The sequence below is a fragment of the Rhinatrema bivittatum genome, chromosome 2 (genome assembly GCF_901001135.1).
Source record: "Rhinatrema bivittatum chromosome 2, aRhiBiv1.1, whole genome shotgun sequence".
Taxonomy (NCBI): Eukaryota; Metazoa; Chordata; class Amphibia; order Gymnophiona; family Rhinatrematidae; genus Rhinatrema; species Rhinatrema bivittatum.
In genome coordinates this window covers 8,392,075-8,417,030 of record NC_042616.1, presented here as the reverse complement: position 1 = coordinate 8,417,030, position 24,956 = coordinate 8,392,075, and the positions used below count along the sequence as shown (strand labels likewise).

General features: G+C 46.2%; 2 long non-coding RNA genes across 2 annotated transcripts in view; one reads left to right on the top strand and one right to left on the bottom strand.

Annotated features, from left to right (window-relative positions):
• The window catches only part of LOC115083489, a 96,062-nt gene that overhangs the window by 21,176 nt on the left and 49,930 nt on the right, over positions 1–24,956 (bottom strand). The window lies entirely within an intron of this gene.
• Positions 14,302–23,017, top strand: LOC115083488. The gene is made up of 4 exons (XR_003854343.1): positions 14,302–14,402; positions 16,534–16,590; positions 20,009–20,059; positions 21,588–23,017. It is a non-coding gene; the product is annotated as an uncharacterized LOC115083488 (long non-coding RNA).

The window sequence follows — 24,956 nt, the reverse complement described above, 5'->3', positions numbered from 1 at the left end:
GGGACACATATAACTGACTCGGCAATACATACGTCTAAAGATAAGGTCCATTTGCCAATGGATAGAAATACTGCTTCAGAGGGAGTAAGGCCAAGGGCAAAATAATAATCAATCAGGCCTCTGATAATTATCTGCTCCTCCATACATTCCTGTTGTGCAGAATAACCCAATTCTACAAGTCTATTTTTGACTACCTGGGGTAGGGTTTCATAAAGCCCCTGTCAGATAGTCACATATTCAGCCTGTATGTTATACATCATCATCATCATATATTTATTTATTTATTTAGATTTTTATATTCTGCTTTTCGGCCCTTCAAAGTGTACATCAAAGCGGATTACATTCAGGTACTATTAAACATGCTTCATATCTTTCTATTTGCATAAGCGGGATCATTTGTTCCCTCCACAATGGGAAAGAAGGAGAAGCTTCAGTAATCCATTCTGTCAATACGCATTTATGTGCCATAAGCGAGGCTATTACAATAAAAACATACGGAGTTTACAGACCGCAGTTCATCCATACCATTCCCCGGGAATGGCAATGCAATGTTTGAACACTTTGTTATTGTTGTAATCATCTTTTCCCAAAAAGAAACGTTCTTGTGATTTGTAAGTAAAAGATGGACAAAGGACTCCTTATCCAATTTGCATTTATTACAGTCCTCTGCCTCCACCATCCCCATTTTATGTAAGCATATCCTATTGTTGTGGAGCGCTAGGAGAGCGATCCCACTTCCTGAGAGAGGTGTGTCCTTGGGCCGCGGCTCGACCCCAGAGGATTCCGAAGAGGGCCGCGGGAGGCGTGGCATGCCCGAGCATGGGTAGGACGGAAGCAAGACTGGAGTGATGACCAGGCGACAGGCCCTCCTCCGGACCTGCACGCTTCGGAAGACCCAACAACACAATGTTGGTCTTGTGAACAGTCCTCCGACCGTTCCCAGCCCTTTCGGACCTGCCGCAGGGTACGGCACGAAGCGGCAGGCCGGACAGAGGCCAGGGTAGCGAAGACTGGAACATAGATTCAGACGAGACTCAGGAACAGGGTACTGGAAGTGCAGACGTAGACTCAGAAGCAGTGTACTGGGAGTGCAGACGTAGACTCAGAAGCAAGGTACTGGGAGTGCAGACGTAGACTCAGAAGCAAGATACTGGAAGTGCAGACGAAGACTCAAAGACAAGATACTGGGCGTGCTGACGTAGACTTAGGAGCAAGGTACTGAAGGTGCTGAGGTAGATTCAGAAGCGAGGTACTGTAGATACAGAGGTAGATTCAGAAGCGAGGTACTGAAGGTGCAGATGTAGACTCAGGAACTAGGACTGAAGGGAGACTTGAGCACAGTCCCTCAGGGTACCCTGCTCAGACCACTCCTGGGACTGAGACACGAGCCACCCTGTCCCACGCATCCCCAACACTGCCTTGGGGGGCAGGTCACGGACCACATAGAGAACGGGAAAATGCAGGAGAGAACCAGGCAACGCGAACTCCGATGCTGGGATACTGACATCCGAAGCCCCGACGGCTGGCAGGACAGAAGCTCCAAAGCGCAGGGACGAATCCCACCTGTTGGCCACTCCAGGGCCCAACAGGCCAGAAGGCTCAGGAGCCAGACAGAGACGAAGGGCAGCACATATAGGACTGGATCAGGAACTGGATCTGGCACCGACATCAAGGTCGCAGGGGAGAAGCTGGATTGCTGCGCACCGGCAGCCAAGGCAGGATACAGGGTCAGGAACAAGGACTTCTCAGAGACTTGGAAACGAGGTACATGGCTTGCATCACAGATGGCCCTAACCAGCCCGCCCCGAGGGTTGGTCACGGACCACGGCGTGACTTGCCGCGAGGTACCAGGACATTGGAGGACACAGGATCAAGGTGCTAGCTTTCAGGAGATTCAAGGCAAGGTATTTAGCTTTCAGGCAAGTTTCAGGATCAAGGTACAAGGATTTCTCAGAGACTTAGAAACGAGGTACATGGCTTGCATCACAGATGGCCCTAACCAGCCCGCCCCGAGGGTTGGTCACGGACCACGGCGTGGCTTGCCGCGAGGTACCAGGACATTGGAGAACACAGGATCAAGGTGCTAGCTTTCAGGATATTCAAGGAACAGGTGCAAGGCTTGTAATATCTGGACTGGATCATGGATACTGGATAGGAATCGGACCTCAAGCCAGGAACAGGCGAACATCAGGACTGGAACAACTGAAGACATCAGGACTGGAACACTGGACAGGAAGCTTCGACGGAAAACATGGAATACTGGACCTTGCAGAAGGCTGGAACACAAGGCATCTCCTGGAACGAGGATCTCAGGAGTGACCAACTCCTTGCGAAGGCAAAGACAGACTGGACGCGGAATCCCTTTGTAGAGCTGAGGTGGACAACGCCCAGGGAGGAGCCAGCAGGGGGCCACACCTGGCTGGCCCTTGAAGAACAGACGGGAGGCGCGCGCTCGCGCCCTAGGAAGCCGGAGAGATGTGTACTGGGTTGTTGGTGGCGTTCCCAGCCACATGGAGGAGCCGTGGAGAACAGAGGAACGTCGGGGCAGCCCTGCCCTGCAGCTGGAGAAATACCGTGTTTCCCCGATAGTAAGACACCCCTGATAGTAAGACGTAGTGGGAATTTTAGGGGGGTCGGCTAATGTAAGACATCCCCCGAAAGTAAGACGTAGTAAAAAAATTATTTTTAAATACCTGTCGGAGGGCCGCGTGGGTCCAGGCGGCTGGCGGCGGGAGCCGGGTGGTCGCGTGTTACCGTAAATCTAGGCCGCGGGCGGGTGGGCGCTTGTTCCAGGCGGCGGCAGCGGCGGCGGGGGGGGGGGGGGCGGGTGGACGCGCGTTAAATCTAGGCCGCGGGCGGGTGGGCGCTTGTTCCAGGCGGCGGGTGGACGCGCGTTAGTTCGAGACGGCCGGCGGGCAGCGGGTGGTCGCGTGTTAAATCTAGGCCGGGTCGCACAGGCGCGCATTCATTCACTGCCGGTGGGGCAGCCCCCACCGGCAGTGAATGAATGCGACCCCTGCGATTCGATGCTCAAGGCAGTCACATGCCGTGACGTCACGGCATGTGACTGCCTTGAGCATCGAATCGCAGGGGTCGCACAGGCGCGTCCACCCGCCCCCCCCCCCCCCCCCCGCTGCCGCCGCCTGGAACAAGCGCCCACCCGCCCGCGGCCTAGATTTAACACGCGACCACCCGGCTCCCGCCGGCCGCCTGGACCCACGCGGCCCTCCGACAGGTATTTAAAAAATTCGACTGTTTTTCCAATATAAGACATACCCTGAAAGTAAGACATAGTGGGACTTTTGGGGGTAAAAAGAAAGTAAGACGCTGTCTTATATTCGGGGAAACACGGTAGCAGGCTGCTGGGACGGCTCCCAGCCACGATAACTGAAGCAGGTAAGCAGGAAGTGAAGCTGGCTGCAGGCACCGGCAGGGACGGCCTCTCTGCCGGTCAAGGACCCGGACTGCAGCGATGGGCACCGGCAGGGACGCCCTCCCTGCCGGCTAAGGACCCCATGAGCGGCGGAGCACGCCGGGGACAGCCCGGAGAGACAGCGAGGGTCCCGACCACGAGGAAGCGCTCGTGGCGGGTTGGCCCCGCTGCAGGAAGCAGAAGACGGCCGGAGAGGAGCCCGGATGCCCCGGGGGAACTGCCGCAGCATCAGCGACGTCAGCAGCCCGACTGGCCGCCTAAAGGTGAGGGCCTGCCCGCGCTCCTCGCGGGCAGGACCGTAATACCTATCCGCATGACTGTGTTGCAAAATTTTAAATTGCATTTCCTTAGAGTGCAGCTTCCAAAAATAGAAGCCCCATTTCAACGTCAGTCACAGTTCCACCAAGCTCCCTCTGCCAATATTCAGCTAAGCCACGTAATAAAGCTTGCGCCATCTTACATTTGCAGAATTCACACCATTTTGCTATGGAGTTTTTCCCTCACAATCTGCTCCATCTCATTTGCCAATTTTAGCTCCACTTTAAGATCATTGCCTGAGAGCCCCAAAAAATGTATGTATTTATTTATTTATTTTAGATTTTTATACACCGGTGTTCCTGTATGAAATACAAATCACATCGGTTTACATTGAAACTGAACATAAATTTTTGCCAATAGGCATTACATAGAACAAGGTTGTGGAACTTGGAAAAGGGTAAACTAGATCAGAATAAACATTGTAATGTAAACAAATTGGCTAACAAATCTCATGGAGCAGTATAAATAAAAACAAAAACATAAAAGCAAAACAATAGATGTCACGTGAGACCTGCAGCAAGAGAATGGATACAGAGTCAAGTAGATCCTGAAGAATGATATGATGAGGAACTCTTGCTGGTTGTAGGGGAAAAAGTGCTTATGGTCCTGTAAAGGCTTAAAGAGCCAGGTTTTAAGTTTCTTTTTGAATGTGGAGTGGCAGATCTCTAGACGGATATCTGGCGGGAGCGCGTTCCATTGAATGGGGCCAGCAGTAGATATGGTACGTTTCTGGAGCGAGGATTTTGTTGAGGGAACATGAAGAGTGCCTTTGTAAGCTCCTCTGATGGGTCTAACTGAAGAGTGATGACGTAGTTGGGTGCTTAACTGAAGCGGGGATATATTGTGAATTGATTTGTGAATTACTGTAAGCACTTTATAAAGAATCCTTTGCTTAATTGGAAGCCAATGGAGGAGTTTGAGAATGGGGGTGATGTGATCTCTTTTATTCGTATTTGTAAGAATTCTAGCTGCCGAGTTTTGTAACATTTGGAGGGGTTTGAAGGATGAGATTGGGAGGCCGAAGAGACAAAATGGTCATAATGAGAGACGGATCCAAGATGCTGTTCCTGGGAGACGCGGGTTTGTGAAGCTCCAGTAGCGTTGTGACTTTCAGTACTTTTTTTCCTGTTTGCCGGCCTCGGAAGACGCCACATACCAAGCGTAAAGGCAGGGTAAGAGAGGGTGCCCCGATCCCAGTAAGACCCGCACTAATTCAAAGAACGCTGACGGGCTTCCAACCACATTCGGAGTATCCCGTCGAGCAAGCGCCATTGCTCCAGGGAGATAATACTCTAAGTCCAGGGGCTCCTACAACTCCCACTCCACTAGGTCACGCCAAGACAGCTGCGGACCCAGACTCACAGCGAGGACGGATGGCGTCTTTGGAAGGATGTCCTATCGGGGAGGGAGAAGCCAGAACAACAACGGTGTTAGAGAGGGCGGGAGGCCCCTTCATCTCCTCCCCACAAGTGGAGGGAATTTTCGGCGAAGCCCGAGCTGGTTCCGGCGAGATAGTAGCTGGAACAGTTGTGAAGAAAGCCCAGTCCCAAAGAAACCAAGACATTCTAAGTACATCTCTTTCTCATGCATTAACTTTGTTACCTTTTGAGCCAAGTGAAAAACCAAAGGTTGTTACTATGGATCTGATATGGCAGGCGATAACGTCGATGCAACACACCATAGTAAACTTGTCTACAAATAGAAAAGAAATGCAAACTGCTTTATACAATTTAACACCAGAAATAAATCAACATACAGTGAATTTGATAAAAGTGGAAGAAGAAATAAAACAGATAAAAAGTGTGCAGCTTTCAATAATTAAAGGAGAAACTAAACTTGAGAAGAAAGTGGAAAGTACAGAAAATTCTATAAGATATAACAACTTAAGGATATTAAACTTTCCCCAAGTGCAAAATTATCTCTCCAAAGGAACAATTAAAGAACTATTTTCAAGAAATATTGGGCTAGATTTCAAAAGCCCTGCACGCCGGCAGCCTATTTTGCATAGGCCGCCGGCGTGCGCAAAGCCCCAGGACGCGAGCAAGTCCCGGGGCTTCGTAAAAGGGGAGGGAGTGGGCGGGTCTGGGGGTGTGGCAACGGTTCGGGGGCGGGCCGGGAGGGCGGTCCCAAGTCCCCCGGCACTGCGGCCTGTGCCAGGGGATGCGAGGCGGCGCATACAAGTTACGCCTGCTTCAAGCAGGCGTAACTTGCCCAACAAAGGTGGGGGGGGGGGATTTAGCTAGGGCCGGGGGGGTGGGTTAGGAAGGGGAAGGGAGGGGAAGGTGGGGGGACGCGGAAGGAAAGTTCCCTCCAAGGCCACTCTGATTTCGGAGCGGCCTCGGAGGGAACGGAGGCAGGCTGCGTGGCTCGGCGCGCGCAGGCTGCCAATTTTGCACAGCCTTGTGCGCGCCGACCCCGGATTTTATAAGATACGCGTGGCTACGCGCATATCTTATAAAATCCAGCATACTTTTTAAAGATCTACCTCATTGTTTTTAACACCTGAAAAGTTACCTGTGGTATTGAAGGCATATTTTTATTGAAATAATTGAGCAACAAAATGAAAACTTACAAGAAGATGGAACCTCATTGAATGTCACAGAATTGATAGAGACTTCTTACAGTTCTCAAACTGAAATGCGAGGAACCTTATTGGTGAAATTTAAATTCTCAGAAGACAGAGATAATGTATTAAAGTTATTCTTAAGTAAAAGATCTTCCTTATATCTGGGGCAGAAATTATCGGGCGGATTTTTAAAGCCCTGCTCGCGTAAATCCGCCCGGATTTATGCGAGCAGGGCCTTGCGTGCCGGCGTGCCTATTTTGCATAGGTCGCCGGCGCGCGCAGACCCCCGGGACGCGCGTAGGTCCCGGGGTTTTCTGAAGGGAGCGTGTCGGAGGGTGGGGCAGAACAACGCGGCATTTTGGGGGCGGGACACGGCGTTTCGGGGGCGGGTCCGGGGGCGTGGTTTCAGCCCAGGGCGTTCCAGGGGCGTGGCCTCGCCCTCCGGAACCGCTCCCGGGTCGGGTCTCGGCGTGCCAGCAGCCCGCTGGCGTGCGTGGATTTACATCTCCCTCCGGGAGGCGTAAATCCATGGATAAAGGTAGGGGGGGGGGGGTTAGATAGGGCCGGGGGGGGGGGTTAGGTAGGGGAAGGGAGGGCGAAAGAAAGTTCCCTCCGAGGCCGCTCCGATTTAAACGTTTACGATATAAACGTTTACGTAAAATGATTATTTTAAACAATGTAATTTCTGCCCATCAATAAAATCGGAAAATCCTTCCAAACCCATAACTGATTGTGAATGCTATCTAATAAATCCTTGAAACCGGACTCATAAAGCAGTGCTAAGTACCTAGGGATCCACACTTCTAAATACTTAAGGGTAAATTTTCAAAAAGCTGCAGACGTAAAAAACGGGGTTACTCGCGTGGCCGGGCCTTGCGCATGCTGCGCACATTTTCAAAGGGACCCAGCCACACGCGTAACCCCCTTTACGAGCAGAATTGCCGGGCCTCTTTGAGGGGGCAGACCAGGACAGCGCCATTCATCGCTGTTCTGGCTGCCGGCGCGCACAACTTAATTCAGGTCAGGCCCTGAGTAAGTATTGCAACACAAAAAAAAAAAAAGAAATAGGCAGGGTTTAGGGGGTAGGGAGGAGAGGAGAGGGGAAGGGGAAGGGATGTTAGGTAGGGGGGTGGGCAAGTTCCCTCCCAGTCTGCTCCTTAATTGTAGCAGACTAGGAGGGAACGCGGGAAGGCTGGAATGCATCGTTGCGGAAATTGCATGATTCCCATCCCCTTATAAAATCCAGCGCGCATGTTATAAAATCGGCACGACCGTTTAAAAATCTACCCCTTCATTTTTTGAGATGCTTATCAAAAAGGAAATCTATCCCGCCAATGATCCATCAGACCTTGATGCACCGGTAGAGCTTCTGATTTATCAAAATGTATGGTCAACCTAGCAAAGGATTGAAAGGCTAGAAAATATTGCATAACCGGAAGTATAGCAGATCTGGCCTTTGCCAAGAACAACAGAATATTGTCTGCAAAAAGTCAGTTGTCCCAACTTTAATCCCCTGCAAATCCTCAGCTTGCCGTAACTTTATTGCCAATGTCTCAGGCATAAGCACAAACAGTAGAGGGGACATCCCTGTCTGGTGCCACCCTTCAAGGAAACCACTTCTGAAAGGGAGGCACTGACTAAGATACGAGCCGAAAGATTTGTGTAGAGTAGCTTAATCCAGTACCAAAAGGGGCCCCTAAACCAAACTGGCCTAAACACCCACAACATATAAGACCAATTAACCTTATGCTTTTTCTGCATCTAAACTTCACACCATTCCTTCGTCACCATCTCCCTGTGAACAACTTTAAACTGCAAAGAATTTACGCACATTGTTTACCTCGTATCTTCTGGTCACAAATCCAATCTGATCTTCTCCCAAGCAAGCAGCCAATATGGAAGCTAACAACGTTGCATCTACATTTAAAAGGGAAATGGGTCGAAATGATATGGGGTTACCCAGGTCTCTTTCTTGTTTGGGTAACATGATAATAACAGCCTGATTCACAGTAGATGTGAAAAACCCATGAGTCAGAGCGTAGTTCAACATTTCTGTTAGCGGTTTTAACAGCTGGAATTTACGTATTTTATAAAATTCAGACCCTAGGCCATCCGCTCCAGCCACTTTCGCTAATTTAAGTCTAGTTATTGCTCTAAAGATCTCCTCCCCACAGATTGGCCTCAGTAATTTAATAATTGCCTTTTCTGGGGATATAACAGGCAGAGATAAATCGCTAAAAAATTCATCTTGTTTGCCCATATCAGAAGATCCCATATCATATAAGTTTTGATAAAGAGACCGAAACACTTCCAAGATCTTTTCCATGTTTACAATTGGTACCCCTTCTCGTCTTTCAGTCCAGTTATGTATGCTCTTTGCTGTATCCCCTTAACCAAATTCGCCATCAGTCTAACTAACTGCCTTATTACCATACTTAAAAATTTGAGGTGATTAAGGAAGCACGTAGCTTTGAGATGGAGCAAATAATTTAAGACAGCCCTAGTCTCGGTCACCATTCTCCTGTGTTCCTCTGGCATAGATAATACATGATCTCTTTTTCTTGACTGCAACAAGCTGGAGAGGCACAAAATCCTGGCATCTCATTTTTTCCTCTGTCTGGCCACACAGTCGATAATGTCCCCCTCGTAACCACCTTGCCAGCTTCCCTTATAAACGTAGGAATCGTTTCTGGTGTTGAATTCAATCGATAATATTCCTCCCATTTATCCCTTAATAATTAACAGAAATCTGCATCTTTAATCAACCGAGCATTCATCCTCCAAGTTGGAACCTGTTTCAATCTGCCACCCAAATAATGTCAGAAACACAGAAGCCATGATCCCAGATCATGCTCGACACAATAGTGGAACTAGAAACTAGTGGAAATAACCTTTCTGAGAGAAGGCTATAGTCAATCCTGGAGTAGCTCTGTTGAAGATTAGAACAAAAGGAAAAGCCTTTCTCCCCGATATCTCACACTCCCAGCTCTTTCATTATTAAGTTCACCCCTTTTTCATGTTCCTGAGCCTTGGGTATCCTAGAAGGTTTGCAATCTTCCCCACTATTGGCCACCATATTGAAATTTCCCCCTAGAATCAAACTGAAGTCGGGAAAAGAAAGAATATTATTTATCAGGGAGGCAAAAAATTCTGATGAGAAAACATTTGGCACATATACATTCCAAATGAGGTCATTCCCTACATAGAGGGTCCCTGCCAGAAACAGGAAATGATCTTTGGTGTCTTTGATTGATTTTTCCACAGTAAGGGGCAAATCCTTATGAATAAGCGTGGCCACCCCTCTTTGCCTACATGAATAGGAGGTAAACTGGCAGCTCCCAACCCAGTCCCGTTTTAGTTTCATTTGTTCCTCATCAGATAGATGTATTTCTTGCAAGCATGCAATCTGTATTTTGCCCCTCTTTAACATAGTAAGCAATTTAGTACATTTCCCTGGGAAGTGGATCCTATCTACATTTAGAGTGGCAATCCTTATGTCATCTCCATCCATTGAACCAAAATGGTAGCCATGTGACCAGGGCCAGCGTAAGCATTAGGCGAACTAGGCGGGGGCCTAGGGCGCCAGGGTTCCAGGGGCAGCATCCGCGGCAGCAAAAGAGAAGAGACAGCGCTATCGCTTCTCTCTTACTGCCAACTGACGAGCAACCCATCCGTCCTCACCCGACCCGACTACCGGCTCGAGCCAGGTTGAATAAGAACAGACAGGTCGCCCTACTGGCTCGAGTGAAACTAGTTTGACGCAATTCCAATTATCTCCACTTCTGGATCTCCATCCTTCCATCCCTCTCCCTCTCCCTCCCCACCCTACCACAATCCTCCCTCCCCCCTCCCCCAACACCCAATAACACACCGTCACACATCTCCCCAACACCAACAAAATAAACTCAACTTAAAGTGCTCCAAGGGACCGCCACTCTCCAGCTGCTCGCCTTCTACCTGTCATCTATGCTGGAGAGTGGGCCCATTGTGGACGCCCCTCAATGTCCATATTGTACAGGATTACCCAAGTCCTGAAAGAAAACTACTACTCAGCAATACAAACAATATGAATTAATAATTTATTTATTTATTTATTTAGGGTTTTTATATACCGACATTCTCGATATACATATCAAATCAAGTCGGTTTCCATATAACAAAACTGTCGCCGGTAAGGCGTTACATTAAACAATAGACAAAGTATTGAACAGAGAACGTGCAGCGTAACAGAGAACGTGCAGCGTAACATTAAACAATCAACAAATTATTGAACAAAAGAACGATAACAAATAACGAACGAATAAAGAACGATAACAAATAACTCATACTACCCTATAGGCATATCATGTTAGCTCCCCTCCCTCTCTCAGATGCACAAAAGCAACGTGGGAGAAGGATGAGGACATGAGCCATATCGCAGAGGTAAACTCAGTCTCATCTCATATAGTTCTTATACTTCTCGCTTCAGTTTAACTGTATCTCCCATGATATCAGCTGCATTCTCAGTCATAAAATTAAACCAAATGCAAACAGAGGCAACAGACAGTCTCATGCACTAATTTCACAAATCTAACAGCCAGGCTTCGTGCACCCATCCTCCAAATTATTCATAGTTCATAGCAAAACCTGTTAAGGCTGAAGATAAGGGAGAACAAGGGTGCATCACTGGTCGCCGCCATCTTGTTGTTGCCACCAGAATTTTTCTGTTGCTGCAGAAACTGCTTGCCATGTTTTAATACAGATTGTTCATGAATTGTGTTATTTACTCTTTAGTGACCAATAATTGTGTTTTTCCTCCATAATATACCCTTAGATAAGCAGGGTATAGCAAGGCAAATCGAATTCCCCTCTTATGTAATTCAGCACATGGTGGCAATAACTCTTTCCTCTGCCCCGCCACTCATGCAGAAAAGTCATTGAAGAGCATTATTTTTACTCCCCTTTAACTTGGTATGCACTTATCAGCCCAGCAAAGGATTCAAACAATGACAGGTCTAGGCCAGTTAGAATTTTCTTTCAGGAATCTCACTCGGTGAGCACGCTCGCAAACCAGTGGTGTCGCTGACACCTCAATGCAGACTGCTGTCCACAGCCATTTCTCACATTAGGAAGGAAGCTCAGCGTCTTTTGAAGTTTCAGGCAGGCCTAGAACATGGAAGTTATTTTTCCTATTCCGATTTTCCTAGTCTTCCAACCGCTCAAGCAACTCTGCATTTTCTTCTTGCAGCACTGCATGGTCCTCCTGCACTGATACTCTCTGCTCAACCTTAAACATCCATTGCACCTGAGTCTCCAGCACTTCCTTGATCTATCTCATTGATTGTGGACTTAAATTTTGATATATGATCTTTGAGAGCAGTCGACACACTTTTGGAGATGGTATGTATTACTTCCTCAGACACTATCGCCATAACTTTATCCGACTCGGCCCTGGGGGGTATCGTTGCCATTTTGTGATTCAATAGCCGACTCTTTTCTTGCATAGTTCTGGCCGGTTCTCCGCTCGTAACAGGCTTCTTTTTAATGACAAGAGTTCATCCACTGTGTCATTGATTTTTGCACTGCTATGCTGGGTTGCTCACTAGAGAAAACAGCCAAAATTATGTAGAGCAAAGGAAGTCTATGGAGCTCAGGCCACCCACGTCCAATCAGGTTTCCTCCAAAACTGGAAGTCCACTCTGTACCTTTTCTAATTCTGCTATATCTCTCTTGAGATGTGGTGACCAAAACTGAACACAATACTCAAGATGAGGCCGCACCATGAAGCGATACAGAGGCGTTATGATATTCTCTGTTTTATTCACCATTCCTTTCCTAATAATCCCCAGCATTCTGTTTGTGTATGATATATGAATACAAGATGAGGTCGCACCATGGAGTGATACAGAGGTATTATGATATTCTCTGTTTTATTCTCCATTCCTTTCCTAATAATCCCTAGCATTCTGTTTGTGTATGATATATGAACACAAGATGAGGTCGCACCATGGAGTGATACAGAGGCATTATGATATTCTCTGTTTTATTCTCCATTCCTTTCCTAATAATCCCCAGCATTCTGTTTGTGTATGATATATGAACACAAGATGAGGATGCACCATGGAGTGATACAGAGGCATTAGGATATTCTCTGTTTTATTCTCCATTCCTTCCTAATAATCCCCAGCATTCTGTTTGTGTATGATATATGAACACAAGATGAGAATGCACCATGGAGTGATACAGAGGCATTATGATATTCTCTGTTTTATTCTCCATTCCTTTCCTAATAATCCCCAGCATTCTGTTTGTGTATGATATATGAACACAAGATGAGGTCGCACCATGGAGTGATACAGAGGCATTATGATATTCTCTGTTTTATTCTCAATTCCTTTCCTAATAATCCCCAGCATTCTGTTTGTGTATGATATATGAACACAAGATGAGGATGCACCATGGAGTGATACAGAGGCATTATGATATTCTCTGTTTTATTCTCCATTCCTTTCCTAATAATCCCCAGCATTCTGTTTGTGGATGATATATGAACACAAGATGAGGATGCACCATGGAGTGATACAGAGGCATTAGGATATTCTCTGTTTTATTCTCCATTCCTTTCCTAATAATCCCCAGCATTCTGTTTGTGTATGATAAATGAACACAAGATGAGGTCACACCATGGAGTGATACAGAGGCATTATGATATTCTCTTTTTATTCTCCATTCCTTTCCTAATAATCCCCAGCATTCTGTTTGTGTATGATTTATGAACACAAGATGAGGATGCACCATGGAGTGATACAGAGGCATTATGATATTCTCTGTTTTATTCTCCATTCCTTTCCTAATAATCCCCAGCATTCTGTTTGTGGATGATATATGAACACAAGATGAGGATGCACCATGGAGTGATACAGAGGCATTAGGATATTCTCTGTTTTATTCTCCATTCCTTTCCTAATAATCCCCAGCATTCTGTTTGTGTATGATAAATGAACACAAGATGAGGTCACACCATGGAGTGATACAGAGGCATTATGATATTCTCTGTTTTATTCTCCATTCCTTTCCTAATAATCCCCAGCATTCTGTTTGTGTATGATATATGAACACAAGATGAGGATGCACCATGGAGTGATACAGAGGCATTAGGATATTCTCTGTTTTATTCTCCATTCCTTTCCTTATAATCCCCAGCATTCTATTTGCTTTCTTGGCTGCTGCTGCTGCACACTGAGCAGAAGATTTCAACATATTTTCAAGGATGACACCTAGATCCGTTTCCTGAGTGGTGACTCCTAATGGAAAACCCTGCATTGTGTAGCTACAATTTGGGTTAATTTTCCCTAAGTGCATCACTTTGCACTTCTGCACATTAAATTTCATTTGCGATTTGCCTGCCCAGTCTCCCAGTTTTGTAAGGTCCTTTTGCAATTCCTCACAATCCTCTTGTGATTTAACAAACTTGAGTAATTTTGTGTCATTGGCAAATTTGATCAGCTCACTTGTTTCCATCTCCAGGTCATTTATGAATTCGCTTCTTGCTCACTGGCCCAAGGAATATGGACCTCCATGTGCACATAATTTTATGACTTATTAGAGATTGTCAATTGCGGTTGTTACAAGGGTTCCCAGTTCTATAGAGCTGAGGTCTTACACATTAGGACACAGAACATGAAGGCTCAAGGAAAGGTCACAAACAATCTGACAATGTCTGGGTGGTGAAGAACAGAGCAGTTCTGGAGCAGCCTGAATCCCAGGCTATGAAGCAAGAGGTGTCCCAATCCATTGCTTTAAGCAAACAATATAAAAAACTTACACACCCATACACACCTGGTCAGCCAAGTCACCAGACTTCCTTCCTTTGTAAAAGTCAAACAATCCATCACTGATGTGTGTTTAGGAAAGGGACAATGCATGGGGATAGGGGAGGTCATTATAGACTGTACAAAGTCTAGAGTCCAACTCCTTCTATGATTGGTCAGGGCGCAGGAACACCCTCTGGGACATTTCCCATAAAGCCTCAGATCTCCACAGCTTTGGTCACCTCAGCAAGCAACAACTAAGAGAAGGGCATCTCACGGGCTGAAGAGGGCAGAGGTGAGTTATTTAACCCAGCTGCAATTTCTGAGAAAGGGATGGAACTGGAACCAGTGATAAAATAGGACAAATACATGGGCACCTATTTGCTAAATATATTTATTCTTGATATAACTTCTCCAGTGGTTTTGTTAAATATAAAATTCAATTAGAACACAAGAAATGTCACGTTGGATCAGACCAAGGTCCATTGAATCCAACATCGTGTCCCTGACAGTGGCCACTGTGGGTCGAAAATACCTGCCAGATCCCATAAAATTGAACTAATTCCTGTAACTCACTCCCAGGGTAAGCAAGAACATTCTTTAGCCTACCTGCCTCATAATGTGTTATGGGTTTTTCCTCCAAGAACTTATGCAAGAGTCTTTTAAACCCTGCTTTACTTGTCAGCTTGACCACATCCACTGACAACAGATTCCACGGCATGACAGTGCAGTGAGTGAAAAAGTACTGTTTTGAATCTGCTGGTGGTAAATTCCATGGAGTTTCCCGTTGATTTTGAATTATTTGAAAGAGTAAATAACCATCCTTTATTTACCCATTGCACCACACTCATGATTATATAAAACGTCGAGTCTGTCCCTTTCAGCCGTCTCTTTTCCAAGGAGAACAGCCATAGCCTGTTTAGCTTCTCATTGTTGGAGAGATGTTCCATCCCTTTCTCTGTATCTGCTGACATTGGACTGACTGAGGATGGTCTCTTCTTACCTGTTTCTGTCTCTCTTCCTCTCTCATTCTGTCTCTCCATCTTTCTCTGCTCGCCCTCCTTTCTCTGTCTCTGCTGACAATGGACTGACTGAGGATGGTCTCTTCTTACCTGTTTTCTGTCTCTCTTCCTCTCTCATTCTGTCTCTCCATCTTTCTCTGCTCCCCTCCTTTGTCTCTGCTGACATGGGAATGACTGAGGGTGGTCTCTTCTTACCTGATCTCTGTCTCTCTTCCTCTCTCATTCTGTCTCTCCATCTTTCTCTGCTTCCCTCCTTTCTCTGTCTCTGCTGACATGGGACTGAGGATGGTCTCTTCTTACCTGTTCTCTGTCCCTCTTCCTCTCTCATTCTGTCTCTCCATCTTTCTCTGCTCCCCTCCTTTCTCTGTCTCTGCTGACATTGGACTGATTGAGGAAGGTCTCTTCTTATCTGATCTCTGTCTCTCTTCCTCTCTCATTCTGTCTCTCCATCTTTCTCTGCTCCCTCCTTTCTCTGTCTCTGCTGACATTGGACTGACTGAGGATGGTCTCTTCTTATCTGTTTTCTGTCTCTCTTCCTCTCTCATTCTGTCTCTCCATCTTTCTCTGCTCCCCTCCTTTCTCTGTCTCTGCTGACATGGGAATGACTGAGGGTGGTCTCTTCTTACCTGATCTCTGTCTCTCTTCCTCTCTCATTCTGTCTCTCCATCTTTCTCTGCTTCCCTCCTTTCTCTGTCTCTGCTGACATGGGACTGACTGAGGATGGTCCTCTTCTTACCTGTTTTCTGTCTCTCTTCCTCTCTCATTCTGTCTCTCCATCTTTCTCTGCTCCCCTCCTTTCTCTGTCTCTGCTGACATGGGAATGACTGAGGGTGGTCTCTTCTTACCTGATCTCTGTCTCTCTTCCTCTCTCATTCTGTCTCTCCATCTTTCTCTGCTTCCCTCCTTTCTCTGTCTCTGCTGACATGGGACTGACTGAGGATGGTCTCTTCTTACCTGATCTCTGTCTCTCTTCCTCTCTCATTCTGTCTCTTCATCTTTCTCTGCTCCCCCTCCTTTCTCTGTCTCTGCTGACATGGGACTGACTGAGAAAGGTCTCTTCTTACCTGATCTCTGTCTCTCTTCCTCTCTCATTCTGTCTCTCCATCTTTCTCTGCTCCCCCTCCTTTCTCTGTCTCTGCTGACATTGGACTGATTGAGGAAGGTCTCTTCTTACCTGATCTCTGTCTCTCTTCCTCTCTCATTCTGTCTGTCCATCTTTCTCTGCTCTGCCTCCTTTCTCTGTCTCTGCTGACATGGGACTGACTGAGGATGGTCTCTTCTTACCTGTTCTCTGTCTCTCTTCCTCTCTCATTCTGTCTCTCCATCTTTCTCTGCTCCCTCCTTTCTCTGTCTCTGCTGACATTGGACTGACTGAGGATGGTGTCTTCTCAATTCTCCTTGCAGGCACAAAAAGACTGAGCATGATGAAGTCACGCTGCAACCTGTTCTGCCTACTAATGGGTAAGTGATAGCAAACTTTGCATCGTAATCACTCCAAGGATTATACAAATGGCTGCTGGTGCTAACTTTTAAAAAGGAGATAGTGCAGGTTTTAAACTAGATGATGGGGAAAAGCCGACAGTCGCTCAGAAATGCATGGTTCATAATAATGTATCTTTGGAGAATACTATGGGAAAAGGTAAATTCAGGCATCCCAGTAGAGAGGTTGCAATAAATCCTAACATAGCCCATGTGCCTTTAAGTAAAGGGCAGAAAGATTCCAAATTACCCCATCAACTGATAAGCAACTGGTTAATTCAAACAAAAAACATACTTTGAATAATATGCTGGGAGAGTTAGAGTGTATAGCACTGGATGAAGACAGAGATATAATTGGATCTCAGAGACCTGTTAGAAGGTTAATCAATGGTACACAGTGATTCCAGGGTACAAATTATTATATTGCAATGATAGGATTGATCAAATTGGTGGGGAGGTGGCATTATATATTAAGATAGCATAGAGTCAAAATAGGACAAAAGTTCTGCAGGAAACAAAATGCAGTGTTGAATTGTTAAGGGAAGACATTCCAGGTGAGAAGGTGAATGGAATAGCAGTGGGGGTATCTTATCATCCACCTGGCCAGAATGAACAGATAGATTATTAAATGCTAACAGAAATTAGTGAAGCTAATACAAATAGCAACACAGTTGTAATGGGTGGTTTCAATTACCCCAGCATTGACTTGGTAAACGTCATATCAGGTCCTGCTAAATGACTGCTTCATGCAGCAGCTGGTACACGAATCGACAAGGGGGGAGCTACTTTAGACCTAATACTTAGTGGAACACATGATTTGTTGAAAGAGCTAATGGAGCGAGGACACTAAGAAAATCTACTGTGATAGCATTTAACTTTCAAAATGGAGATTATGATATAATGAGAAAAATGGTTAGGAAAAACTGAAAGGAGCTGCTGCAAAGGTTAAGCATTTATATCAGGCATGGACGTTGTTTAAAAATACCATCTTGGAAACCCCGATCACATGTATTCTATGCATTAAAAGAATATAAGAACATAAGAAATTGCCATACTGGGTCAGACCAAGGGTCCATCAAGTCCAGCATCCTGTTTCCAACAGTGGCCAATTCAAGTCACAAGTACCTGGCAAGTATCCAAACATTAAATAAATCTCATACTACTATTGCTTATTAATTAATAACAGTTTATGGATTTTTTTCCTCTAGGAACTTATCTAAAACTTTATTAAACCCAGTTACACTGCATCTTCTGGCAATAGATTCCAGACATTAACTATGCAATGAGTGAAAAAGACTTTTCTTCTATTTGTTTTAAATGAGCTACTTGCTAACTTCAGAGAGTGCCCCCTAATCCTTCCATTAACTGAGAGAGTAAATAACCGATTTACTTTAAATTATTCAAGTATTTTCATGATTTTGTAGACTCTTCTCCAAACTGAACAGCCCTAACTTCCTTAGCCTTTCTTCATAGAGCAGCCATTCCATTCCCTTTATCATTTTGGTAGCCCATATCTGCACTTTCTCCAGTGCAACTATATCTTTTTTGAGATGCGGTGACCCAGAATTACACACAGTATTCCAGATGTGGTCTTACAATGGAGCGATACAGAGTCATTATGACATCCATCATTTTATTTGCCATTCTGTTTGTTTTTTTGATTGTCTCAGCACACTGAGTCGACGATCTCTCTTTCCTGGGTGGTAGCTCCTAAGATAGACCCTAACATTGTGTAACTACAGAAAGGGTTATTTTTCCCTATATGCATCACTTTGCACTTATCCACATTAAATTTCATCTGCCATTTGGATGCCCAATTTTCCAGTCTCATAAGGTCCTCCTGCAATTTATCACAATCCGCTTAAGATTTAACTACTTTGCATAAATTTGTGTCATCTGCTGATAATAAGGACAAACACCTGCTGGCATTATTAAAATATAAGATAAGAGAAGCTTTTCTAGCTAAAAATATCCTCCAAAAAATGGAAAGGGGAAACGAATGAAGAGTACAGGAATAGACTTAGTTTTTGGGTACTTGCCAGGTTCTTATGGCCTGGATTGGCCACTGTTGGAAACAGGATGCTGGGCTTGATGGACCCTTGGTCTGACCCAGCATGGCAATTTCTTATGTTCTTATGTAATTTAGGAATCCTGCCGGGTACCTGTGACCTGGATTGGCCACTGTTGGAATCAGGATGCTGGGCTTGATGGACCCTTGGTCTGACCCAGCATGGCAATTTCTTATGTTCTTATGTAATTTAGGAATCCTGCCGGGTACCTGTGACCTGGATTGGCCACTGTTGGAATCAGGATGCTGGGCTTGATGGACCTTTGATCTGACCCAGCATGGCAATTTCTTATGTTCTTATGTAATTTAGGAATCCTGCCGGGTACCTGTGACCTAGATTGGCCACTGTTGGAATCAGGATGCTGGGCTTGATGGACCTGTGATCTGACCCAGCATGGCAATTTCTTATGTTCTTATGTAATTTAGGAATCCTGCCGGGTACCTGTGACCTGGATTGGCCACTGTTGGAATCAGGATGCTGGACTTGATGGACCTTTGATCTGACCCAGCATGGCAATTTCTTATGTTCTTATGTAATTTAGGAATCCTGCCGGGTACCTGTGACCTGGATTGGCCACTGTTGGAATCAGGATGCTGGACTTGATGGACCCTTGCACTGACCCAGCATGGCAATTTCTTATGTTCTTATGCTCTTCTTATGTTCTTATGTTCTTCTTATGTTCTTAACCATAAGGCCATGAAGGGACTTTCCTCATCTCTCAGCTCGGACTCTGTTTTTGACTCATAAGCTGATTGCTTGCCCCCAACAAGGTGCTCTACAGTGGACAGGAGGGATTGGGGCGTTTGCTCTTTCCTCATTGCACTCTCACCATTTTGTTCTCCCACCTCTCTCCATTTCTTCTCTTTTGCTACCTCTCCTTCGCACCTCCTGTTTATTTTTTTTATTTCAATCACCCTCCCTTCTTCTTCCTCTCACCCCATCCCTGTCTTCCCTTCCTCCATTCTCTTTCCTCTCACTCACCTTCTCTCTCATTTCTCTTCCCCTCTTGTATTGCCTCTCACCTCCTCAAACCCAAGTTGCCTCTCTTTTCACTCAACCTCTTTTACCTTGGGCCTCGTCTTTCTGCAACTGATGGGGTCTCTGAAATCCCATCAGCCTGACCACTGCTGTTGCTGCTGCCACTGCTATGATATTGATCCCACCACCCCTTATCCCATTACCTGAGGCCTCCTGCAGTGGGGAAGCCCATCCCCCAGCTCCTGTGGGCTTTGCTCTGGTGCCCCTGCATGCTCTGATGCTCCCCCACAGACCCTTAAATGTTATAAAATAGAGAGATGTAACGGTGCTAATTATTACTGTTCTAATTCCAGCATTACCTGCCTTACTTCTGGAAGTACAGATGACAGCGGCTTTGGCAATACGTAAGAGACTCAGATAACTACTTGTTTAAAATACACCCACTCTGCTAAGTAACATTATCTATCCATACGGAGGCCTGTGTTATGTGCAGAAAGGGATTTGCTTTCTCAGCATTGTCGCATGAAGTACGGGAAGAACGCCATATGGGAGATTGCACCTGTCCGTCTGTCTGTGACCTCATATTGCAGGTACAATGACGGGAGGTAGGAGGTTATGCTTTGGTGAGATCTGAGAGTGTGGGGTCATAGCTGCAATTCCTGAGTTTCACATTGGTTGAGCAGACACTGCCGGGTCTACAAGAAGCCACCGCCACCCCTGTACACTGAGAGGGAAGATCCCTTTTCAGCTTGGTGGTTAGTTGTCCATCTCCCTTCCCCCCACCTTTCTCTAGATTGCACAATACTCAAAACTGAGAATTACTGAGTTTAAATTTGAAGGGATTGGAATTTTAATGTAAAGGAAAGCAAATGACAAATAAGTGTAGGTGAGGAGTGAATGGAGGTGAATTACATTTGCTGTAGATCAGGGGTAGGTAACTCTGTTCTGCTTTTCAGGATACCCACGATGAATATGAATGAGATAGATATATTTGCATATAATGGAGTCAGTGCATGCATATCTCCTGCATATTCATCGTGGATATCCTGAAACCCTTATGGCACTCCATGACTAAAGTTGACTATCTGTGGTGCAGATGTATTGTTCTTTTGGAGAAAGGGACAGGAAAAACTTGTAAAAAATAAATTCATAGAGTTCCTTGTGATGACCGTCACAAGTTTTTTGGTTTATTTGATGTCTCTGATTCCTTCTAATTTATCCAGGTAAGAGCTGCGATGGGTAAAACTCATTTTAACCCTGATTTATCCTGATGCCTGGGTAATGCTGATATTCAGCATCATCTGGATAACTTTAGTTTTCCCAGATATTCACTGGGAAACTTGTTTGAATAACTATCCAGACTGATCCACCTGCTGCTTTTCTGAATAAGGACCTCACTCTCTGCTTCTGCTGTTGGCATCAGGAACCAAACCAGTGGCCACGGCTTCCTTGTGCTGCTGGATCACTGAGATCTGCTGCACCAGGAGCTTTCCTGAGGTCCACAAGGGGGGTGGCTGCTGGTGCCGAGATCCACAGATTGGGTGAGGTGTGAAAATGAGAGGGGATGATATCAGGGGGTTGGACTGATTTTAGGTGAGGACCCAAGATGTTCTGTGGGGAAGGGAGAAGGAACGAGTGAGAGAGGCCTCAGCAGCCAGGGCACCAGTGATTTTCAGATGCGCTGCTCTGGAGCTCTGTGTTATTAAGGACTGGCGTGGGCTCCACAGGGCCTTGCACCTTCATATGATTTATATATAAAACACCCTCTGACCTAAGAGTAATATCAGTAAATCTGACACATTAAGATGATACCCATTGTATTCTGACCTAAAAGAGGTTCACGTCTGCTAATGAATACATCAAAAACCCCAGCTGGAGACACTAGCGAGTAAAAATGTGCATGTGACTAACACATAACTCTTTCTTCCACAGCAGCACAATGTGGATTGAACCAGCATTATGACGAATGTGGATCTGCCTGTCCCACGAACTGCTACAATCGCTTTGACAAGGCCCAAGCATGCACAGATCAGTGTATCTCTGGCTGCTTCTGCGATCCAGGATATGTGCTTACATATGCTAAATCTGGGGTGTGTGTGCGTGCGACTGAGTGCCAAGGTCTTTGTCCAGAGAATAGCGAGTATAAAACCTGTGGGAATTCCTGTGAGAAGATAAACTGTGATGATGACCTGAATGTCGAGTCACCTAGGATTTGTCCCGCGATGTGTGTTTCAGGCTGCTTCTGTAAGCCAGGGCACGTTTATCAGAATGGTAGATCCGGTGCCTGCGTGCTTCCCTTTGACTGCCCTCCAAGGGTTGATCATAGAAACCAATAAATGAAAACTAACTGAGCAGCAATGGAGCCTGGAAGAGGAGTCCTCTGACACCACCCTGACCCTCAGCTCAGAGGAGACGCCTCGGCTCCCAACAACCTCGCTGCTCACCAGAGAAATAAAACTCCATCATGCTAAAAATCAGAAACCCTTTCCTTCAAGCATTAATACCTTTAGCTCTTTCTTGATTTCCTTGCTTTTCCTGTGGGTCCAAACAGTGACAGATGGATGCCCTGACCCGCAGATTCCTGCAGGAATTGTCCCATAATTTTCCTCTTTCCTGCAGAATTGGGAGAACAAGCTCTCTCCTCCCCTCTTCCCATCCCTCTGATACCGGCAGCCTCGTTTCCTCTCCTCCTCCCTGCACAGGGACCCGTTTCTCCCACCGACCTCTCTCCTACCATCGCTCTCTCACTGGTAGAGGCGGCACAGGCTGCCCCTGCTCTGAGCCTCCCCCGGTATTACACAGCTCTGCCTCCTCTGAAGTGTTTGCTGCCAGTGCTTGCTAATCTGACGAGAGCTTGACTGGCACAGTAAGGAAGGGCATAAGGAGCCAAAGGAGGCTCGGAATAGCAGCACCAGGGCAAGCGGCTAACGATGAGGGAGCGGGGAAAGGCAAGGGACGGGGTGAGGAAAGAGATCAGTGTCTGCAGGGAAGAGGAAGACAGACATCAGAGGGAGGTGCACAGGGACCCCAGTGTTTACAAGAAACCCATGTATGTGAGATGTATGTAAGTGTGCCACAGAATCTTAAAAGCCTTGCAGCAGAATCCACCCCTGAAACACCACAGAAACCTGGAGGCCTTCCTGCAGAACCATTCACCTAACGTGCAGTACTGAGGCACCACCAGCAGAGGGCAGCATGACCCAACTCATTTCCTAATTATGGCTGCAGAATGAAGGACATTTAATGATCCCATAATCACAAAGTTCATGTTTCATATATCTAAATATTCACAGAACATTACTGTGATAAAAAGCCTTAGCACATGAAATCATCCATCCAAAATAAAATCAGCATTAAGCAGAGTCAAAGTGTCCTAGGAAGCCTGGTTTATTTTCCTGCTTTCTCTATCTGCCCTGAGCAGGATTTGTCTTGTATTTCTGCATAAACTGATCCACTGAAGCACAGTGCATTAATCACATGATCACTGATCTGAGGAAGGAAGCAGCGCTCTCAGAAGGTAAATCACAGATGCATTGAGTTACTATTTTTATTATACTATCACCTAGTGACCCCGTCACATACATTCAAAGATGATCCTGTAAGGGACAGAGCTCCCCTTCCCTGACCAAAAGGTAAATCTCAGATGCATGGAGTTACTATTTTTATTATACTATCACCTAGTGACCCCGTCACATACATTCAAAGGTGATCCTGTAAGGGACAGAGCTCCCCTTCCCTGCCCAAAAGGTAAATCACAGATGCATGGAGTTACTATTTTTATTATACTATCACCTAGTGACCCCGTCACATACATTCAAAGGTGACCCTGTAAGGGGCAGAGCTCCCCTTCCCTGCTCAAAAGGTAAATTACAGATGCATGGAGTTACTATTTTTATTATACTATACCTAGTGACCCGTCACATACATTCAAAGATGATCCTGTAAGGGACAGAGCTCCCCTTCCCTACGCAAAAGGTAAATCACAGATGCATGGAGTTAAGCAAATGTTGCTTACCTGTAACAGGTGTTCTCACAGGACAGCAGGATGTTAGTCTTCACATATGGGTGACATCACAGGATGGAGCCCAATCACAGAAAACTTCTGTCAAACTTTCCAGAACTTTGACTGGCCCCTACTGGGCATGCCCAGCATGGCACTAACCCTGCAGCCAGCAGGGGTCCCCCTTCAGTCTTATTTGAAAGCTACAGGCAGTGCCGAAAAATAAAATAACAAAATGTTACGAACCCAACACCGCGGGGCGACAGGCGGGTTTCGTGAGGACTAACATCCTGCTGTCCTGTGAGAACACCTGTTACAGGTAGGCAACATTTGCTTTCTCACAGGACAAGCAGGATGGTGGTCCTCACATATGGGTGAGTACCGAGCTGAGGATGTCCGAACATGCACCAAATGTACCCAACGGCGTGCAAGAGGCACAACAACTGGGGTGGAATTTGGTAGAGGTCATCCTGAACCCCACCGGGCAGGCGGAAGGGTGTTGGTACGTCATGTTGGAAATAAGTTACGCAGGACAGACTGGCCAAAGATGGAATCTTGTCTTCTCGCTTTGTCCAAGCAATAGTGGGCAGCGAAGGTATGGAGCGAGCTCCAAGTGGCAGCCCTGCAAATGTCAGGAAGTGGCACCGATCGTAGGTGTGCTACTGAAGTCGCCATGGCCCTCACAGAGTGTGCTTTAACACGGTCTTGAAAAGGAATGCCTGCATGCTGATAGCAAAAAGATATGCAGTCCGCTAGCCAGGAGGAGAGAGCCTGCTTACCCACAGGTTGCCCTAATTTGTTGGGATGGAAAGAGACGAATAACTGAGTGCTCTTCCTGTGGGCAACTGTGCGGTCTAGATAGAAAGCTAGAGCCCGTTTAAGTCAAGGGTATGCAGAGCCTGTTCCCCTGGATTGGAGTGGGGCCTGGGAAAGAAGGTAGGTAGTATGATGGATTGATTAATGGGAAACTCCGAAACTACCTTAGGTAAAAACTTAGGGCGAGTGCGGAGTACTGCCCGGTCCTGCAGGTGTTTAGTGTAAGGCGGATAGGTAACTAGGGCCTGTAACTCACTAACCCTGCAAGCTGAAGTGATAGCCAAAAGGAAAATCACTTTCCATGTGAGATATTTTAGGTCACAGGAGTGAAGAGGCTCGAATGGAGGTTTCATGAGCCGACCGAGAACCAGGTTAAAGTCCCAAGAACAGGCCAGAGGACGTAAAGGTGGCTTGATATGGAGCAAGCCCTTCAAAAAGCGAGTTACGAGGAGTTGTACTGATATAGGGACATCCCCGACACCTTT